The sequence below is a fragment of the Haliotis rubra genome, unplaced genomic scaffold, assembly GCF_003918875.1.
Source record: "Haliotis rubra isolate DU_JTF1 unplaced genomic scaffold, ASM391887v1 Scf465, whole genome shotgun sequence".
Classification (NCBI taxonomy): domain Eukaryota; kingdom Metazoa; phylum Mollusca; class Gastropoda; order Lepetellida; family Haliotidae; genus Haliotis; species Haliotis rubra.
Genome location: NW_025767152.1, coordinates 782719 through 802073, shown reverse-complemented (window position 1 = coordinate 802073; position 19355 = coordinate 782719). Strand labels below are relative to the sequence as shown.

Genomic DNA, 19355 nt, shown 5'->3' with positions numbered 1-19355 from the left:
AATAATATGTATAAACCCGAAGTACGTTACCCAAAAAACGACAACATAAAGGCTTATGACTTCACACACATGAAACTAGTGGTTGACACGGCTGGTTCGTACCTCAAAACCCAGTTTATAGACGTGTTTAAAAATTATAGGTTTTCGGTCACTAATGTTAAAACGGTTCACGATTGGTTTCACAACCCTATGCAGTTCTGGCAGAATCAATTCAATTTTGCCGTGTAGTGTGCGACAACTGGATGTGGTTTGACATTGACAGACACTAGGCATAATGAGCTAAGTAAATACGTTTTCACTTTTGACGTGTATTACCAGGTAAGGCTTATCCTCAAAGTAATCAGCGCCCCAGTCCCACAAGACAAGGCATGGGATGCAGTAAACAATACGTACGATCGACGTGCGTATGAACGTATTTGTAATGAATTCGAACTAGACCCAAAGACGGATTGGCGTTTGACGGGCCCAAACCATGGGTTGGGTATCCCTATCGTTCACAACATGCCCCTCGTGGAAGCCAGCAAAAAGCTAAAAGAATGGGGTGGTAAAACATATGCGAATCCTTACGTCACGAGTAACGAGTGGAGAGATGATCTCATGTCTTTCGACGACAGCAAGGATTACAGAGTATGGAGGTTCGAGCAGGGTCCGGATGACTGGAAAATATTTATGCTGGACACGTCAAAGGGTTTTACTCGTGCTGGTGTTATCAGATTGAACGATTCGATTCGAACGTACGTGTGGGCTATTCTAGGGTCTCAATCACAGACGCGTTCTAATATTATAGGTAAAGGGGAGCTTACTTATTCTCAAAAACAGTTCGTGGCTAATATTGAGGACGCTATCTCATCACCAGTAGATTTACCTAGTGCTATTAAACGATATCAGGATACGTTGCAATACGTCAGGTCAAAAGTCGACTACGTGTTCGGTGTTGGATTGTACATGGCTCCGAGTGATATGCGTCTGAGAATCAATAAAATAACAGGCTATAACAATGAAATAATCATCGCCACAGCCGACCAAAAATTGGGTGTTAACGTCGACCTCAACGTCTCCCATGTACCACCACCCACGAATACTGGTGAAACGGGTATAGTGGCATCACCCCCAGAGTCTAGGGTTCAGTCCACACCACAACAACCCCAACCACCACACGTGCAGGTGTCTAATCAGCGGCACATCGACCGTAAAACAGCGCTGGTGGTTGTTTGGATCGCGGTTGGCTTGGGTTTCATCTGGTTAAAAATTCTTTAGGGGCCATGTACACCAACCCGGCAACGGTGACGATGAACGCCCACAGGTTTTGACTGAGCCAAGTGACTGTTTTCGAGAGAGTGCTAAGCAACCACCAGACGATGCTATCTAGGATACCTGGTAGGGCAGAGTTTAGCCAGGGCTTCCCCTAGTGATTTCAGATGTTTTTTTATCCAGTCTCTGACGTCACCACCACTCGGTGGTTTTGGTGGTGTTGGTGTTCCTCCACCACCAGTCAGCGATACGACCATGGTCGAAATGATGAAGCCAAATGCTGTAAGAACGCTGGCAATGGTGATACCTTGCTCTCGGAACAATATTCTGATCCTTTCAGCCAACGTGGTATCCTCGTTCAGTACTCGATCGATGGTTTCCTGAACGCGGTTGATCTGAGATAGAAGCTGTTCTCGATTCGAGGAAGCGGATTCCAATCGGGTTTGTCTCTCATCTTGTAAATTACGTAGTCGTTCTGTGATACTACGCTTCATATCATCGTCTTCAGTTTCGGTGAGTTTGGTTTTTTCACTTGCGATGTGCTCGTCGAGTTCGTTCAGTTTACCCATGTTGTTCACGAGTTCTCCACGTACATATTTCAAGGCTTCATCTAAGCCGTACAGTTCCCTCATTGGAAATTTAAAACCAGGCAATGGTTTGTCCCAGTACGTGCCCAACAGTTTTTCGATGCTGTCCGACGCTTCTGTAGCAGGCTGTGTCATGCCACCACCACTACTGAGTTTGGACCTGTTAGCTTGCAGATCTTGAACTACCTTCGGAGGAATCTTAGGTTTTGCACCACCATAATCCTGCATGTTTAGTTTATTACGGATAAATTCGGTACCATGGCGACTGGTTAGTGTTGACAAGGCAAGTGGTTTTCTAGTGCGCGTGTTCATGATATCAACCTCCGGTTTATCCTTAAGGCGTAGAATGCCCTTATCATCTATGGTAAACTTCGAATAGTCTTTGTACTGAGGCTCGACGTATTTTCTATCGTTTTTTAATCCATCGTAATAATCGTCTAGTGTTGTTTTAAGTAGCTGGCTGCTCAATGATGAGTTAGTAAATGAAATGTCTTCATCGTAATCAACATCAGCAGAGGTCATAGATCCAAAATCATCCATCGGAATATCGTCCATATTTTTGAAATTATATTATATTAATATAAATATATAACAATGTCATATGGTAGAAATCTAAATTGTTTTCGAAGATTAAGAGAACCACTAGGCGTCAAAGCCATGCGTCAGTCGGTGACTATAACAAACAACCCCAGCAAGATAGACCAGAACCAAGTACTGTTGGTTAGATTCCCCAACTTGGGGGAGAACGATGTCATAGTACCAGGTACGGTACGATTGGCATTTAACATCACGTTGAAATCAGACAACGACAAACGTGAGCTAGTGAATAATGTGGACCTCCATGAAAATTAGTGGTAACGAGGTGCTTAGCATAGACGACAGCGATGTATATTACTTTTACATAGACCTATGGAAAAGTGAGGGAGAACGCGCCAACGACGTGTACCAGGAAATCAGTCGATTTCTAGGTTATGTATCGGGTAAGCCTTCACACATTACGAGACAGCCAAACTATCGAATAGTGAAAAAGCCATCGCCGAACCGTATGGAAACAGGTTCTGTGTCCCGCTAGACTTGAGTTGCTAACGGGGCACGCACCATTTTACCAAGCCGAATTAGGTGACAGGTTGGAATATGAACTCACGTTCAATGATTACAGCAAAGTCGTGTATACACAGACCGGTGAAGAGGGTAGTTACGAGATCGATAACTTCTCGTTGGAGTTCGACATTGTGACTAATCCTGATCTCGCCCGGCAGATTCGAAATCAGTTCTCTGGGAAAATGGCCATCCTGTACGATTGGATACTGCGACATAGAATGATATTACGTGACAAGAGCGACACGGTATGGAATATCAACATGAAAGTGCCGGCGATCGATGAAAGGTATATTAATCATACCCGTGGAGGAATATGATCCATTCGAAAGAGACAGCGAGAGAAATTTTTCAACCCAGGGATCACCAAAGTGGAAGTGACCATAGAGGGAGTGCCTAATCAGCTATTTAGCTACCGGCTATCAAACGAAACTCAATAGTCAACAACGTAGTCAATGACCTGGATCTATCCTCCGTGCATATCGGGGATTACCTAACCACAAAGTACGCGTTATGGTTGGATATGAGATCGACAGATGACCACACTCTACACGGTAGTCGTCGTCGCATCGACAACGGAAGCGAGAGTATAACCATTCAAATAATGAAGAAGGCTCAAGCAACTGGTAAATTAAAATTATATTTATATGTAATTGTGGACCCGCAACTGGGAGATTTGTGCAAGCAATCTATTAATTTACCACAAGATCCGCACTGCGCCATAATATGTGGGCAGACGGGTTGTGGCAAGACAGTTTTCGTACTGGATTTGTTGGAGGGGTACTGTAAAGACGGATTTGACAATATCATTTTCTTATGTCCTGCTATAAACATGAACAAGACTTACACGGATAGATCTTGGGTGATGACGGATCCCGATGTATATAAAATCGATCCGGGAACACACCTGCAGGACTATTTGAAAGTTTATCACAACAAATTTAAAGGGAAGCCGATGCTATTTATCCTGGATGACTGCAGCCCTAATAGAGAGATAACAAAAAAGAGAGATATGCTGTCCTACCTAGCGTTTTCAGGTCGACACGAAGAACATAGCGTCTGGGTGCTGACACAAAAATTCAACTCTGTGTTAAAGGATTTACGTGAACAGACGCGATGGGTAGCTCTATTTCACTGCAAGGAAAGGGATTCGTTCGAGGAATGCTTGAGAGAGAACGATGTGATGAGTAAAGTAGACCGGGAACGGGTTAAGAAAAAGCTCGCCAAAACTAAACATGCTAAGCTCGTGTTGAAAAACGACCAACCAGTGGATTACAAAGTAATAGTTTAGTAATTTTTACTAAATTTTACTAATGTTTTAGTATTTTTTAGTAAATTTTAGTAATGTTTTAGTAATTTTAGTAAGTTTTAGTATAAATGTCGGTTTTTGAAGTTATAGTCGTGTGTAACCTAACCTTTATCTCTCTGTATTTAGTGTGGGCTAGTTATTATTTTTTTTAAATTAAAACTAGATAACTATATTATAAAATGGATTGTGATGAATTACTACAACAGAGATTAGTTTCAGATGAACAAAAGGACGACAAGCAGCGAGACAGACTGGTAACACTAGTTGTGGGTGGTAAGGCAAAACAATATTTAGGAGATAATATAACTGCTGATAAAATTCAGAAAATGTCAGATGAGGAAATAAATAAATTATACGCCAGGTATGAGTCAAAACTCATGATGACAAAAGTTATAGGTTCTACTATTACCCAGATTTACACAGGTATAGCATCAGTAATTTTACCCATCCCACCGGAACGTCGACTCTATTTGTGGGAGGACCTAGAGAAAGACCCGTTTATTGAACACGCCTTGAGCTCTATCAGCTGCGTGCTGTACCACAAATACGGGATGTTTTTAGCCCCAGTGACGGCGGCGATTATCACAGCAAAGCATTGTCAATTTAAAGAGGATAAAAATAATAATAATAATATACAAGATGGATACTACCCATGAAGAAATAACCAAGATCCCAGAGGAGGAAACACCGAAGACGGAGCCAGTGACGCATGTCACAAAGAAGAACAAAAAAAGAGTTGAAGCTGGTAGAAAAAACGCCTTAGCCAGGCACCATAAAAATAATTACACATTGTGGTTTACCGTAGGTGGTGTAGCAGCCACTGCTGTTGTTTCATTATTTATGTTATTTAAACCAAAACAAACACAACCACAGCCATCACTAACACCCCCAGAGGATATCAACCCTCATATTATGTTATGATTAAACGTTGGCTCTTCACGCCGAAGACCCGGGTTCGATTCCCCACATGGGCACAATGTGTTAAGCCCATTTCTGGTGTCCCCCGCCGTGATATTGCTGGAATATTGCTAAAAGCGGCGTAAAACTAAATTTCAGTCAGTCAGTCAGTTATGATTAAAATTATATTTCTATTAATATATATTATGTCTCAGGGAAAAACATTCGTTAATGATGCATACCACGCCTTAGTGGTTTCCAGATTAGCAGTAGGATACTCTCGGTTGACTAAAATGATTATAAAACAACCAACTATAAAACTCAAATTCGACCTGCAGGATATTGCTATGCGTACTATGAATATTGGTATGGCGATGGCCACCAAGGACTTTCTGATAAAACAAGGTATTATACCTGAAAATATTTTAAAGTAATATATATAATATTACCACGATAGCAATGATGGTTGGTGGAGCTCTTGTGAATGCCCTAGCATTTTCCGGGAGTAATTATCTATTTTCTAAATTCCGAGAGTCAAACGCGGCTGAGGTAGAAGCAGAGAGTAAACGACACGATATAGCTGTAGAAAAACTGCAGACCGCACAGGCTGAATACGCTAAGAGACGCATGAAGAGATTAGATTTTATCAATTATCAACTTCAACGCAAAAATCATTCTGTTAGAACTTTCAAGGACGTCTACGAAGCTATGAAAGAATACTACGTCCTAACAGGTAAACAACTAGAACCATTAAGCAATGCACCAACGATTTCACAGTATTACACTCCTTCCGATGGGCAAAAAGATCGTGAGTTGGTATTCGTGGCACTGGGTTTAGCATCGACAGTGTTAAGTGTGAAACAATTAGACTAAATACACAAATTATTATATCAAAAATGAGATACGCCCCATATCTTTGTCAATGGGTTCTTATGGGGAAAACTGAAATTTGTGGTAATAAAAGCCACATTGAGGGTTATTGTTGTTTTCACCTTAAAGATTATACTAACTGTACGTGTTCGGTGTGTGGTATAGGAGTTAAAGGTCATTACCGATTATGTAAAGCCCATGGCGCGGATAAATTACGATTTAAACTTATTTATGATAAGAAAAAAGACTACACCTGCGAAGTTAAACGTTTGTTAAAGATAATGGTATAGGTATATATATTTTTTTATCACTGTGGTATGATTTGTAATTCCTCAAGTACGAATCCTCTACGTGGACTGTCTTTCAAGAAGTATAGGTTAGGTTCCCCGTCTTTGGCATCCACTCGACTGATATTATGCGTTTTCATAGACCATATGGGATCTGTAGCACGTTTACGGGTGTCTCCCTCGTATTCACCTAGTTGATATAAATATCTAAAAAGAGCGCGATCTGGAATTTTTTTTCCTTTTTACGACGGGGTGCTGCTGCCTCTGATATAACGGATTTCATACGGATTGCTTCGACTGGTCTCTTATCAAGTATGCTTGTTATTTCATGATTCATGAAGTCAACCAGCTGTGGAAGTCGTTCTACCCATTGAGTGTTTCTGTTATTAGGATCCGCTAAATCACGTGAATACTGGTGTGAAAACAAACGTTCGGCTATGAATCTCTCTACTATAGCTTGACTTCGATGGGCTCCCACCTCACCGCGTCTAACTTCTACGTTATGCTTGGCTAGTAGTTTTCGACCGCGGATCCCATGAATTCCCGTCCTGGATCGACTTGCAATAAATCAGGCCATGTAAGCCGACTACGCTTATATATTCAGCTTAAGCGGCTTGTGCTATTTGATCCAAGTCTTCGTGGTTAATGGTTCAGCTTCATTGCTAGCGGCTGGCTCGTCTACAACTGTCAGGGTGCTTATAGGTTTTACCTCTCACCCTGTCGTATGGAAGAAACAACAGGTCGGCCTGATGAACTTGATTAGGTGTATGTATACCGAATTTTCTCCTCGGTATATATTTTGGTGCTGGTAAGTATATTTGCCATATAACTTGTTTTTGTAACCTGGCTTTGGCTTTTCTTCCGAAACACATGCGGCTTTAGATAATTTTGTAATAAGCGTCTACCCTTTCCAATATCCTCGCCCGCTGTAGTAAATTTTTCTCCATTATATATATAAATTTAAATTTTTTATGACCGTAAGCAAAGGTTTTGGCAACATCTGAAGCTATCCATCGTTTTGTATCCATTGGTGATAGAGACGTTTTATTTCGAGTCATCCCATTATATCTTGTGCCCGTCCACTCTGATGTATGTTCACCTGGTGTTTGAACGTTTTCTTCTCGAACAGGGTCTGTTTGTAGAGGGTATGATTAATATGTCGTTTCACCACGTTCTTTTCACACCTTTAGCCTTTCTTATTTCAGCGTCGTCTGCTTTTTGATAGAATACATCTTGGGTCTCAATCCGGCGTGATTCGGTGATTGGTGTGCCAGCACATTCATCCTTCATCTTACCTAACACCTTTTTGTTGACTTGGCTATGCATGGGGTGGTCTTTTTGGGTATCGCTGGTATCATATAGGTGTATATTGTTTTAATATCCTCGTACACGTCCTCGGTTTGAATTTCCATGAGTAATGAATCCGTGTCAGTGTACAACACCTCACACCCTTCACCGTATTGTTCCTTGAGCTTGTTATAGTAGAAGTCATACATGAGATGTTTGGATAGGTTTAGAATGCTCATACCAACATAAACCGGTCGATTAAGTATAATGTGGCTCTTTTTCATATCTATCGCTGCCAAGTCATCATCGACTATAATACTTCTATTGTACGCCGGGCTGGATATCAATTTCCTGAGTTTGTTTTCCTCACTCGACCGAACTAGCTTCACGTTAACAAGTTTTCGTAAATTCCCCATCGTTTTACCAAATACAGAGTTGTTCATGTTTTTTCTCAAAGTCGCTGGTGGCTGTCTTACATAAATCCGTGTTCATTCTGACGTATGGTTCCATCCACTGGCTTTGATTGAATTTTAGTACCCTATGTATTTTAGTCAGCTTCATACCCAGCGACAGATATATAGTTGGAAATTGCGATAGTGAATGATGTACTTGATTTTATTCATCAAGTTAGGTACGAGTTTTCAACGTTTACCACCCGTCCTGTAGGACCCAGCAAATTTCGTTGGTAGTCAGACATCCATTCCATATTCACCTTCAAACGCTCTGGAGCCAGGGATAACTGTTGTGTGGGTGTGTAAATCCTCCGGATATTCTAAATCCACTTCGGTATATAAACCTTGTTCGAATACTGTGCGATGCTCATAACATCATCGATCTCAGATGTCCACTCAAAACCACAGGTAGGTAGATGCTGGTTCATGGCCCAGCCGTACAGGTTGTTGGCATCTAGATAGAGTAGATACTTTGTAGGTTTTTTATGGTTGTAGATTTTCACATACTCGTTGTTAGCTTTGGCATAACGTTTTGATACCATGGAAATACCACTGCGTAACCCTTTCTCTATAAACAGATGCATATCGTAACCGGTGAATAATTCTAATTTCACACCGGTTTTCTTCAGTAAGGCATCCACGAGAGCCCAGGACTTGAATAATACCATGCCGGGTCCAACCCGTATTGCTTCGAACACGTTTTTCTAAATATCTCGAAAACATCAGCCAGCAATAACACATAAGTTTTCAAATACAAATCGTGATAATCACCTAGATTCTGACACCCCAGTTTTTCCCATACTTTTTCGCGTGTTCGTAATCGTCTTGTGTGATAGACGCGTCAGACAGCTTGCTATAGAAACTGTTAGTGGGAGGCAGCTGTGTCTCATTTAACTTAAACCAGTCATCCATATATTCATGCGGGTAGATACCCTTACGTAGCAGCAAAAGCTCGAGTTTCCTCTTCTGTGTGATTAGTTACAGATAAGTCGTTCGGGTTATTAGCCATGACCAAGCTGTCTAGAGACAACAACAGAAACTGAACACTATCTATGAATCTCAACCCATTTAGCGAAAAGGATATATATCTTTCCATATTGTTTGGGATACAGGATATGTTGCCGTTTACCTTTGAAAGAGCTTGCATAATCAAGTGTGAATCATATACGCTTGAAGATTGTGAAACACCACTGGTGTATGAATAAGTTCATGATTTATTCTTAGCTTCAAGTTACATTCATTGTGAGCCGAACCTCTTTATTTACCAGTAATGTGACAGTGATCTCTAACTGAATCACTATTTAGAGGTTTACAACACACCTGACAATGTGTGCTTTTGTTGTGGGCTTCCTGGTCATATGCGTTGGTGTTTTGTTGCATAGTTTTTAATAATCTTTTTTCTCTTCGTGTTGTAAACACTTTAGAAATTCTTCAGCCGCGTCTTGTCCTCTATAAATAACGGGAGGTTAGTTTGACCATCACAACGAACGACCACATACCCGAACCCACACGTTTCGTGCTCTTGTACTTTTGTGTGAAACTTTGATTAGTGGATTGAGCTACTGTATCTATTGGTTTAATGATAGCTTCGAAGTCATGCGTAGATAATATATGGTACTGGTATTTGATTTTTTGTGGTTGATAAATTTCAAGATGTTGTTTTTTCTCTCGGCATATCTATTCGTACGGCTGTCTCCCCTACACCTGGGCAATCAACCCTGTGCGAATCTAGCAGATCAGCCCTAGAAAACCCGTGAAGGCACCTTTCACAAATGTGTTTCTTTTCCCTGTGTTTCGATTGATTGTACAACAGTCGGCTGAAATTCTTTATCCATGTGTAGTGATATTTTTCACCTTGTTGGATCATAAACATATTGATCATTTTACGACAATCCTTATACAATAAAGGACTTATCCTGTGTACTATTACGTTTTACCTTCGTGTCCGAAAACATTTATGGCTAAGTCTTGATTCTGTTGTTCTATTTTTTTGGATCTGAGAGATGGGAGTGGGTTCGTCTATACCTTCCCAATTGAGGCCGTCATCTTCTGGATAACTGGAAAGTCTATCGAATGTTTTCAACTGGAAATTTAGCGGATCTTATCGCTATCCTCAGACAATTGTTGCCTCGGTTTTTAACGTTAACCATAGCTTGTTTTTTTTTCTTGAAATACTCAGACATGGGTAAGTACGATCCACCTTTCAACGGTATATAGTTTGCTATATCCAGGTAGACCATGTTAATCTTGTCAACAACCCAACCAGAACCCATATTAGTGTAACGTTCTAGTGTTTCTCGCATTTTTTCTAATGATCTGTCTATAGAAGAGTTGATAGTGTCTGCTTGCGTTGTAACTTCTTGATTACCTCTGAAGTAAACATTGGTGTATTCAGTTGTTTCATTCGACTGTTGTTTCTCTAGTGTCATGTTTAACGTGAGTTGAAATTTAATACCTCTTAAATCTTTCAGTTCTTCGTTTACTTTGTCAAATACCAATGGTTTTATATCTTAAAAGTCTATATTTCTTTGAACTTCCATCCTTCTGTTGTTGGCGATCAATAGCATGTTGTATTGTCCAAATAGTGTTATTAGTTTTAACGTTCCACGCTGTTTTAATTCTTATTGTGATATTCTAGTTGCTTTACTGTCCTTCGTCGACAGGTTTTTATTATATACATATACTGAACAGCAAAAGAAACGCAAGTTTCGAAAAAATGAAATCTCATGAAGGTAAGCGTTCATGTTTATGGAACGTTCATGGTAAAGTGAAGTGATAATCCAAGATGAGGTGATGTCATGCAATTTGACGTCCATACGAACCATTCGCACAAACACACAAACAGTGCAGCAAAATAATTTTAGCACGTGCATCGATGGTTCTGGATGAAAAGCATGCATTTCACTCTGAGGTATCCTTTATAAAGGTTTGTGTCAAAAACAGTTCAGTATTGACACTAGGAGATGCACCACGACACACAAACGATGCCTAAACTAACCACTGAGCAGAGAGGAATGGCCATTGGAAGTTGCAAGGAGCTAGCTCTGCAACCGCTGTAGATAGACAATTGGGCTGTCATCTTACCACCATTACACGACTTGCTCAACGTCATCAGCAAACCGGGTTGCTGCTGATCATCCGTACCGGATGGCAACGAGTGACATCTCATGCGCCAAAGATCGGTTCATCCGGGTCACTCATATAAGGAACCGAACTCAAGCACCATCAATAACAGCAGCCTTAGTTAATGGGTCAAGGGGAGCAGTGTCCAGCGATATGATTAGGCTTCGTCTTCAGGCTGCTGGAATCCACTGCTGAAGGCCATATGTAGGGCCAATTTTTGACACGACGTTTGCAGCCCTCCCATAGCAGGGGTGTCGATGGATTATCTGGCTCAAAACAACATTAACGTTTTCCATGGCCGTCTCTTTCCCTGTATATGGCTCCCATTGAACATTCTGGGACGAAATTGGACGGAGGATTGGTGCAGGTAGACAGCCACTCACACTTGCACAATTGGAATAGAGATTGGTGTTTGAACGGAACCAATTGCCTCATGCATTCTTTCAGACTCTAATGAACTCAATGAGGCTACGTAGCACAGCCTGTGTGCAAGCTCAAGGTGGCCATACACGCGACTAAAGAGACTGTCACTTTTCGCATTCAGGGGTATCTCCATTTGACGGACTGTGATCAATTTGAACTTATTGCAATTCAATGTCAACATCAACTTTGAGCTATTAAATTGACAGTGTTATCTATAGAATAAATGATGGGACATGATTTTGGTTGTCTTCTATTCACAAACTTGACAGAAAAAAGCCAGACTTGCGTTTCTATTTCTGTTCAGTATATATTCCATTTCAATGTCAAATATGTTCTCGTCACGATATGGCTGAAATATTGCCGATGTAGCCTTTCTCGATGATTTCGCTGTCTATTTCGGGGAAATCTGAAATCTGTTTCCATATATATATATATTTAAAATGTTCAAAAATGTATCGAAATCGGGTGCATCACTAGAGATATTTCTTTTTACTCTTTGTAAGCATATTCCAAAAGTCTTTAGGCTTGTGCTTTTGTTTTCTCTAATCAATTTACAAAATTCATTTTCATGATGCTTGTTATGCTTATTCCTACACTTCTTATACTCTTTAGGACATCTGCGGTACTCAGCTTTATTAAGAGATGTTTTGCAATTAAAGTATTTTCTTTTGGAGTTATGAACGTTATTACGTATATCTCTGCATTTTTTGCCAAACCAAGGTTTGTCATCACGTAGTGCTCTTAATTCATTTTTAAACGGGCGTTTCACACCGAACGTGGCACGTGCAGCATCGGCAAGCAGATTCTCTACTCCAGAGGGAAATTCACTAATTGCATGTGCTGTGTCATCGTGACCTGTTGTCGACTGCAATATGTTTGACAATCTGGAGACATTATTGATGTTGATATTATCTGCAAACAATTTAGGTGAATATATTTCATAACACTTAGGATATTATCATTTTGGGGTACGTTTGTATCAATATTATAAACCTTAATTTTTGTTCTATTTACATCATTGAAACCTAAGTTCAATGAGAACATGATTGGAGAGTGGATATCTGAGTAAAGGGCTGGAAATTCAGTAATCTTTAAATCTCTAAAAAGTGGTAGGCATAATGATGAGGATAGGACATAGTTCAAACTAAATTTGAATCCTGACAAGTGACTTTGCCAACAACTTTATCTTATCTGCCATTACAAATGAGCATATTGGTGTTTCTACATAGTTGTATCAATTTGAGGCCTGATGCATTTTTTATCTTTATCTTGATTTGCTCTTAATATAGGCAGGGAGGCTGTGCAAAGGATATTCTCATGTTCATAAATATAATTCATTATCAATATCAATATCACGTTCTACAATGATATGTTTGTGTATAGTACAAACGTCCTTCAGATTACTCGTCCTTGCATTAAAGTCTCCCATAAGCAAAAGGTAATCACTTTTACTTTGCATATGTAAACCTGATTACTGATTACATGTAGCATATTTAGAACTTTCAGGGGGTAAGTGTAAACTTCCCAAATGCAATTTATTATCAGTTTCCAACAAATCTTTAGATATGGTATACCATATAACATAATCACATTCATCATTCTCTAATGAAAGTCAGAATAAAACTTTCTAACAGCTAACCCAATACCACCAGATTTCCATATGAATCTTGATCGGTTGTGAAGGTACAGTTCATAGCCATCAATTTCTAGTTCGTCTAGTGAATCTGTTTTTGTTTCTTGTAAAGAAATTCGGTCATCATTTTGTAAAAAATGAGGCGAATTCGGTAGTGTAGCTTTCTTATAAGTCCACTAACATTCAGATTGCTAAAACTCAGTTTGTTATTGGGGGATTACATTAAGAGATGTTACCTGTATTTATATCTATAGTTGGGGCGTTTTTACTTATTTCAGCAAAGTAAGGATCAACGGTTTCATCAGTGTGGTCATTCTCACATGTGAGAACCGTGCTGGTTTCATCTTCTAATAGCATATGATTTATGTCAACAACACGTGTATCCTGGTAATTTGACATGCATGGTGATCTGTAATGAAGTCTTTAATGTTTGCATACATTTCCATACAAACTTTGTTCAATATTACATGATTGATCTATTCTAGTTTCAGCATTAACAGGTACTGTTATACCAGTACTACTTGTATTTGCATTATCATACATACAGTTTACAGTGTTACATTGTTCCTTTCTAGGAGGGTGATGGGTAGCCTTGATGTTTGTACTACTGTTTGCATTACCATACAAACCATAAACATTACTACAGACTTGGTCTGTAGCATATTTACAATCTGCAGGTGAGTCACTGTATGTTTGTTCTACGTGTGCACGAGTAAAACACCAGTTCTCATGTCCACCAGCGCACCGATATTGCCTGGGGTGGGGTCCAGCAGTGTCACCCATAGTTGTAGTGGGGACAGGTAATGATTGAAGTTTGTTCTCCACATAGAGTTTGTCTATGCTGATATGATCTCTCTTATTAGCTCTTCTGGCATCCCTAAGTAGCGACATGAGGATCTCCCACCTGTATGTGCTCACCTCATCAGGGAACTGCTCAAAGATGCTGATGTTCTGTCCCTTGAGTTCCCTCCCAGCCCTCTTGACAGCATCTCTCTCCACAGTGTATATAAAGCTATCATGGGGTGGGGTCTTACACTATCTCCTTGGGAGGGGGGTCTCCTCTCCTGACCAAGACGATGTACCCGTTTAAAGCTGATATCCTCACTGTTACATAGGTGTAGTTTGGTAAACCGTCGGAGGACCTCCTCACACTCCTCAGTCTGGCTCTGTTTCCCGGATATTCGTTAAGATGAGATTATCCCTCATACTCCGACACCTTGTGTCAATAAGGGCCTCCTTTAGCCTCAGATTCTCAATCTGAGAGGGTGCCTCGACTTTAGCTTGAGACGAGATATGCTCTTTTAGAGACTTTATGTCTTCTTTTATTTGTATATTTTCACTCTCCATAAATTAAAGCTATCACTTATGAACTCCACACTATCTTCTAGTTTATCAACTCTCCCCCTCACCTCCTCGAAGTCCTTTACCCTCAGCTCCAGTGACGCTACATTAGACTTGATAGAAGATATGTCAGACTCGATCTTGTCTAATTGAGCTCACCGTAAGTCCATTCTCTCAGGCATAGCCATAATGTGTGCTAGATCGGTGGGGTTAGGGTGTATTGGTGGCTTGGCACCAGCTGCGGGGGTGGGGTCCGGGTGGTAGTGACCCTGGGTGTCTGGGTGGGTCTGAGGGTGCAGTACCTGTTGCCGGGGTGTGTAGGGTATCCGTGGGTTGTGGGGCCAGACTCGTTACGTTCCTCTCGCGTGATGCGGGTGGGCTCAGGGTGTCAGGTCTGCAAGATTAGGGTCGGTCTCGCTCTCGACTTCCTAAGACAACATGACATCCAAACTCTACAATAGCCTGCACTCATTCAGGATTTAAGTCGATTCAAAGAAGACTTAATGACCCCCGATCAAGGCCGACAACTGTGGCTAAACTCGATCAGACATTTCGTATATGGACCTAAGTGCATATGGCCTTCATCAACCGGCTAGTTCATTCCATGTACAGACAATGCAACGATTTCATCGATGTCCATGGATGCCCACACACGATACTACATTTGGGGTATATCAATGGTAAACACGTCACAATTTAATTCTGGACTCACAAAAGTCCAGAAACTCTCTCACACTGTGGGCACTTTCTGACAAGGGATTTGACCAAATTAAACATGCAGTTGTTATGAATATATGCCAAGGATGAAAAATGAAAAAAAGATTTTCGAAAACTTTAAATTTCAACTCGCTCGCCCATGGGCGAACAATGGCCATATGGTCGAGAATGTTTAATTTCGCTCAGAATTCATGTTTTGACGGTTGTAAATGAATGAGTGTATGTTTATAAGTATCATGGCACAAAATTCAACTCATTTTGACTTAATTCAGCTAACATAGAGCGATGTTAAAAAATCACGCCCAAGGGCGAAAAATATGTTGGTCCATGGGCGAGGATATTTACTTTTACTCAAAATACATGTTTTTCCTTGTTTTGAAGGTTGTAAATGAATAATGGAAAGTTTGTAAGTATCATGACAAAAAAAATAAACTGTTAGGACTAATTTCGACTAATTTATAGCGTTATTTAAACAATCTCGCCCATGGGCTTAACAAAATTATTTCTCCTATTTATGAAAACAGAATGCGAATTGCTTCATTTTATCCTTTTGATCAGGGTTGGTTGAAAACAAATGTAATAAAGACATATCACTGATGAAAACGATATGAGTGTGAGTGAGTTAATATACTCCAGTATATCGTCACATCGGCAATATTTCAGCCATATTTTGACTTGAACCAATTAAACATTGATGAGGAATAAATGTTTTGTATATAACCTGTCGTCAAGGGACAGTGAAATATCCAGAATATCAATCAGATTTAAACCTGGCATTTAATATTTATATAATAGCACTATTTGGACAATACACAAAATGAAAACAGGTTATAGACAGCCAGCAACTGAATTTAGATCACCATTTAGACTTTAGCTACCTGCGAGAACCCTAGAAGGACTTACATGGTCCCTTCATACGTTGGCGATTGTGCACAAATTTAGCCATCACTTAAAAACACAAGTATCCTACTATTATAAACCTGGTATATCTAAATTTACTTCAAATGTTTTGAGACTTACGTACCCTCTCAAGAAGACAAAACTGTGAAACCCGTGAAGATCCGGGTTAGAATTGGCCTTCAGTAACCCATACTCATCGTAAGAGGCGACTAACGGGATCGGGTGGTCGGGCTCGCTGGCTTGAATTGACACATGTCATCGGTTCCCAGTTAGCGCCAGATCGATGATCATGCTGTTGATCACTGGATTGTCTGATCCAGGCTCGATTATTTACAGACCGCCGCCATATAGCTGGAATATTGCTGAGTGCGCCGTAAAACTAAACACTCATCCAATTGCGCAGATCGATGCTCACGCTGTTGATCCCTAGATTGTCTGGTCCAGACTCGATTATTTACAGACCGCCGCCATATAACTGGAACATTGGTGAGAGCGACGTAAAACCAAACATACTCACTCCTCACTCCAAACTGTGACAAAAGGAACACCTCCAGCTACCAACAATGTCAACAAGAACATAATGGTGTCCCTGCATCAATACATCTTCAAGACTAAACGAATTGATAAATTATTCTAGACCAATATCTGTACGCAAATAATGAAATGTAACTGCAAGTTCATGGTTCCTAAGCTCGTACAATGCACATTTATTCACCTCATGTAATGACTATCTCTGATTGATTCACGTGACCTTGAACAAATTACCATGTATGCCGGGTGCACGGTCGTACACTGCTTGGGTGGTGTAGTACAAATCATCAGGCAGAATATATCATTTATACCCCGCCCAATGGAAAAAAAACATGCATCCACGGCAGTCAGTGAACCGTGAAGCAGTGGTTCAAATCGACTAGTCAGTACCATGTTAGTGAAATATATGACTGAATTTCAGCTTGTTTTGATGCTATATTTACATGAAGTGAGATTTAAGATATTTTTACCTAAGGTTATGTATTTATGTGGTTTTATAAAAATCTTTCTATGGTGTATATTTGGACCCTCTAGATAACATTGTCTCATAAGCCTGTTAAGGTTGGATGTATGTAAAACATTATGTGTTTATTTTATATGTATTTTATATCTTGTTTACATACATGGGTCACTATGTCTGTCTGTCTGTCTTTCTTTAAACATTCGTTAAGATAAATTCTGTTTACTATTGTGATGCGGGGTGTACGGGGATTTTTGCATCCCGGTGTATCCACCTAGCCAAAGGCGTCAGCGACAGTTTGCTACTACTTATGATAGGAATTAATTTGACGTTTTTGTGTATCCAGTTCTTGTGTATTCTGTTATATTACATATGTACTGGTGAAGTATTAATAAAAGCAATGTTTTGCTTGTTTACCAAACCAGATTCTCTGAGAATATAAATATGTTTAAACCATATGTTCAAAATTGAAATACAATATGGCATTTCCAAGTTTGACGCATGACACGGCTAGAGAATATCGGTTTCACATTGGCAACCTCTTGTGCTGTCTTATCTCGTATAAACCTCAACCCTCCCACAATATCTTTATGCGCCTTTCCTTTCAGGCCACAATGAGGTGATTTAATTCCGATTGAATGGCCTTATCTTGTCAGCTGGTATTTCTGTACATAGGTTACACTGTTACTGTGGTGTTCAGGGTAAACATGTGACACGGAGATAGGCACGCACGCACGCACACACACACGACGACACGGAAACTCTCTCAGTCACACACACACACACTCTCTCGCACACGCTCTCAGAGAGAGAGAGAGAGAGAGACTCACTCACCCTTGCATTCGGTTACAGCATTTAATATGTACTTGATTGTGACATTGTACTTTTTGCATAAAATTCAAAAGCTCTTACTTCTCTGTGTCATATTGTTTAGTCAAACGTTATCATAGTATTGCGCGGAAATCTGAAATACAATATTGATTTAATGTAATAAATGGTGTCTTTTAAATATATTTCAGCAGAGGTTATCAGTATTTAGATATGTGCTGTATTGCATGCAATTCTTAGCATTCTGTCAGTGAGCTACTTAATGAAGCCCATTGTGATATTGTTGGAGTATTGCTAAAACCGACGTAAAACCATACTCACTCACTATACACTACTTTAGATGCTAACATTGCCACACAACTCCACAATCTCACAAGGAAACGAAAAGATTTGAATGAAAATGCCCAGACGTTTACCCTTTCGGTGAATTCAGTATAAATGTGACAAATTATATGTTGGCTGTTTCTTACAAAGAGAGTGGATTTCATTCAAAGCTGTAACCTGAAACGTATTCCGTACAAAGGTAGTACAGTCATTGTGAGCTGGTCCATGGCGATACACCACCTCTATCGAATCTTGACAAAACACATTTTTAACGTGGTTAAACAGAATTGCTTTCCCACAGAGAACGTGGATTATCTATTTTTGTTGTGTTTTGTGTAGAGTAGACAGACAGATTTTTCAACGTTGTTTAAAGCATTATATCTATATGAAAGCATACTTTACGCTCCGACATGTTGTCAAGCTGAGCTGCACCCAAACATGAAATATACTTTTGCTGCAAAATTAAATAACATAAATGACTCATTTATAATAACATGTAACTCAAGAAAGGAAGAGCACAAATACAAAAGTATAAATTGTATGTATTCTACACATGGTTCAGGTTTGTTATTTTAAATGATTGATGAGGGTAGAAAAACCTTGTCCTTTATGTAACGTTGGAATAGAAAATGAAATTCATTTTACACTGTTATCAGGAATTAAGGCAGAAATATATACCAGACCATTTACTAGTAAAACAACCTCTGTATGCATTTATATCTATATAACCCCCCAAAAACAAACAACAACAACAAACAAAACCCCAAAAACAAAAACAAAACACACACCCAAACCAAACCAAACAAAACAACAGCAACAAAAACAACAAAAAACAACAACAACAAAACAAAAACAACAACAACAAACAAACAGACATTGGTACAAATCCAGGGAGAGACATTCTACACCAGTTACATTCATTCAGTTAAGCATCTTCTTGAGAAGTTTGTGGAACTTGGATGGGATTTATGCTTGAAATATACTGGACAAAATAAGTTAGGGATATTGTTATTTTTATGATTGATATTTTATCAGTG

General features: G+C 39.8%; 1 protein-coding gene across 3 annotated transcripts in view; it reads left to right on the top strand.

The window, feature by feature from the left end:
- LOC124290437 (uracil-DNA glycosylase-like) overlaps positions 1–19355 on the top strand; it is an 87065-nt gene that overhangs the window by 33864 nt on the left and 33846 nt on the right. The window contains exon 1 of one of the 3 annotated variants that reach the window (XM_046727140.1): positions 7019–7107. The exons of the other annotated variants lie outside the window; for them this stretch is intronic. The gene's annotated coding sequence lies outside the window, so the exon portion shown is untranslated. Of the gene's footprint in view, positions 1–7018; positions 7108–19355 lie in introns of those variants that run through there. 3 annotated transcript variants of the gene reach the window in all.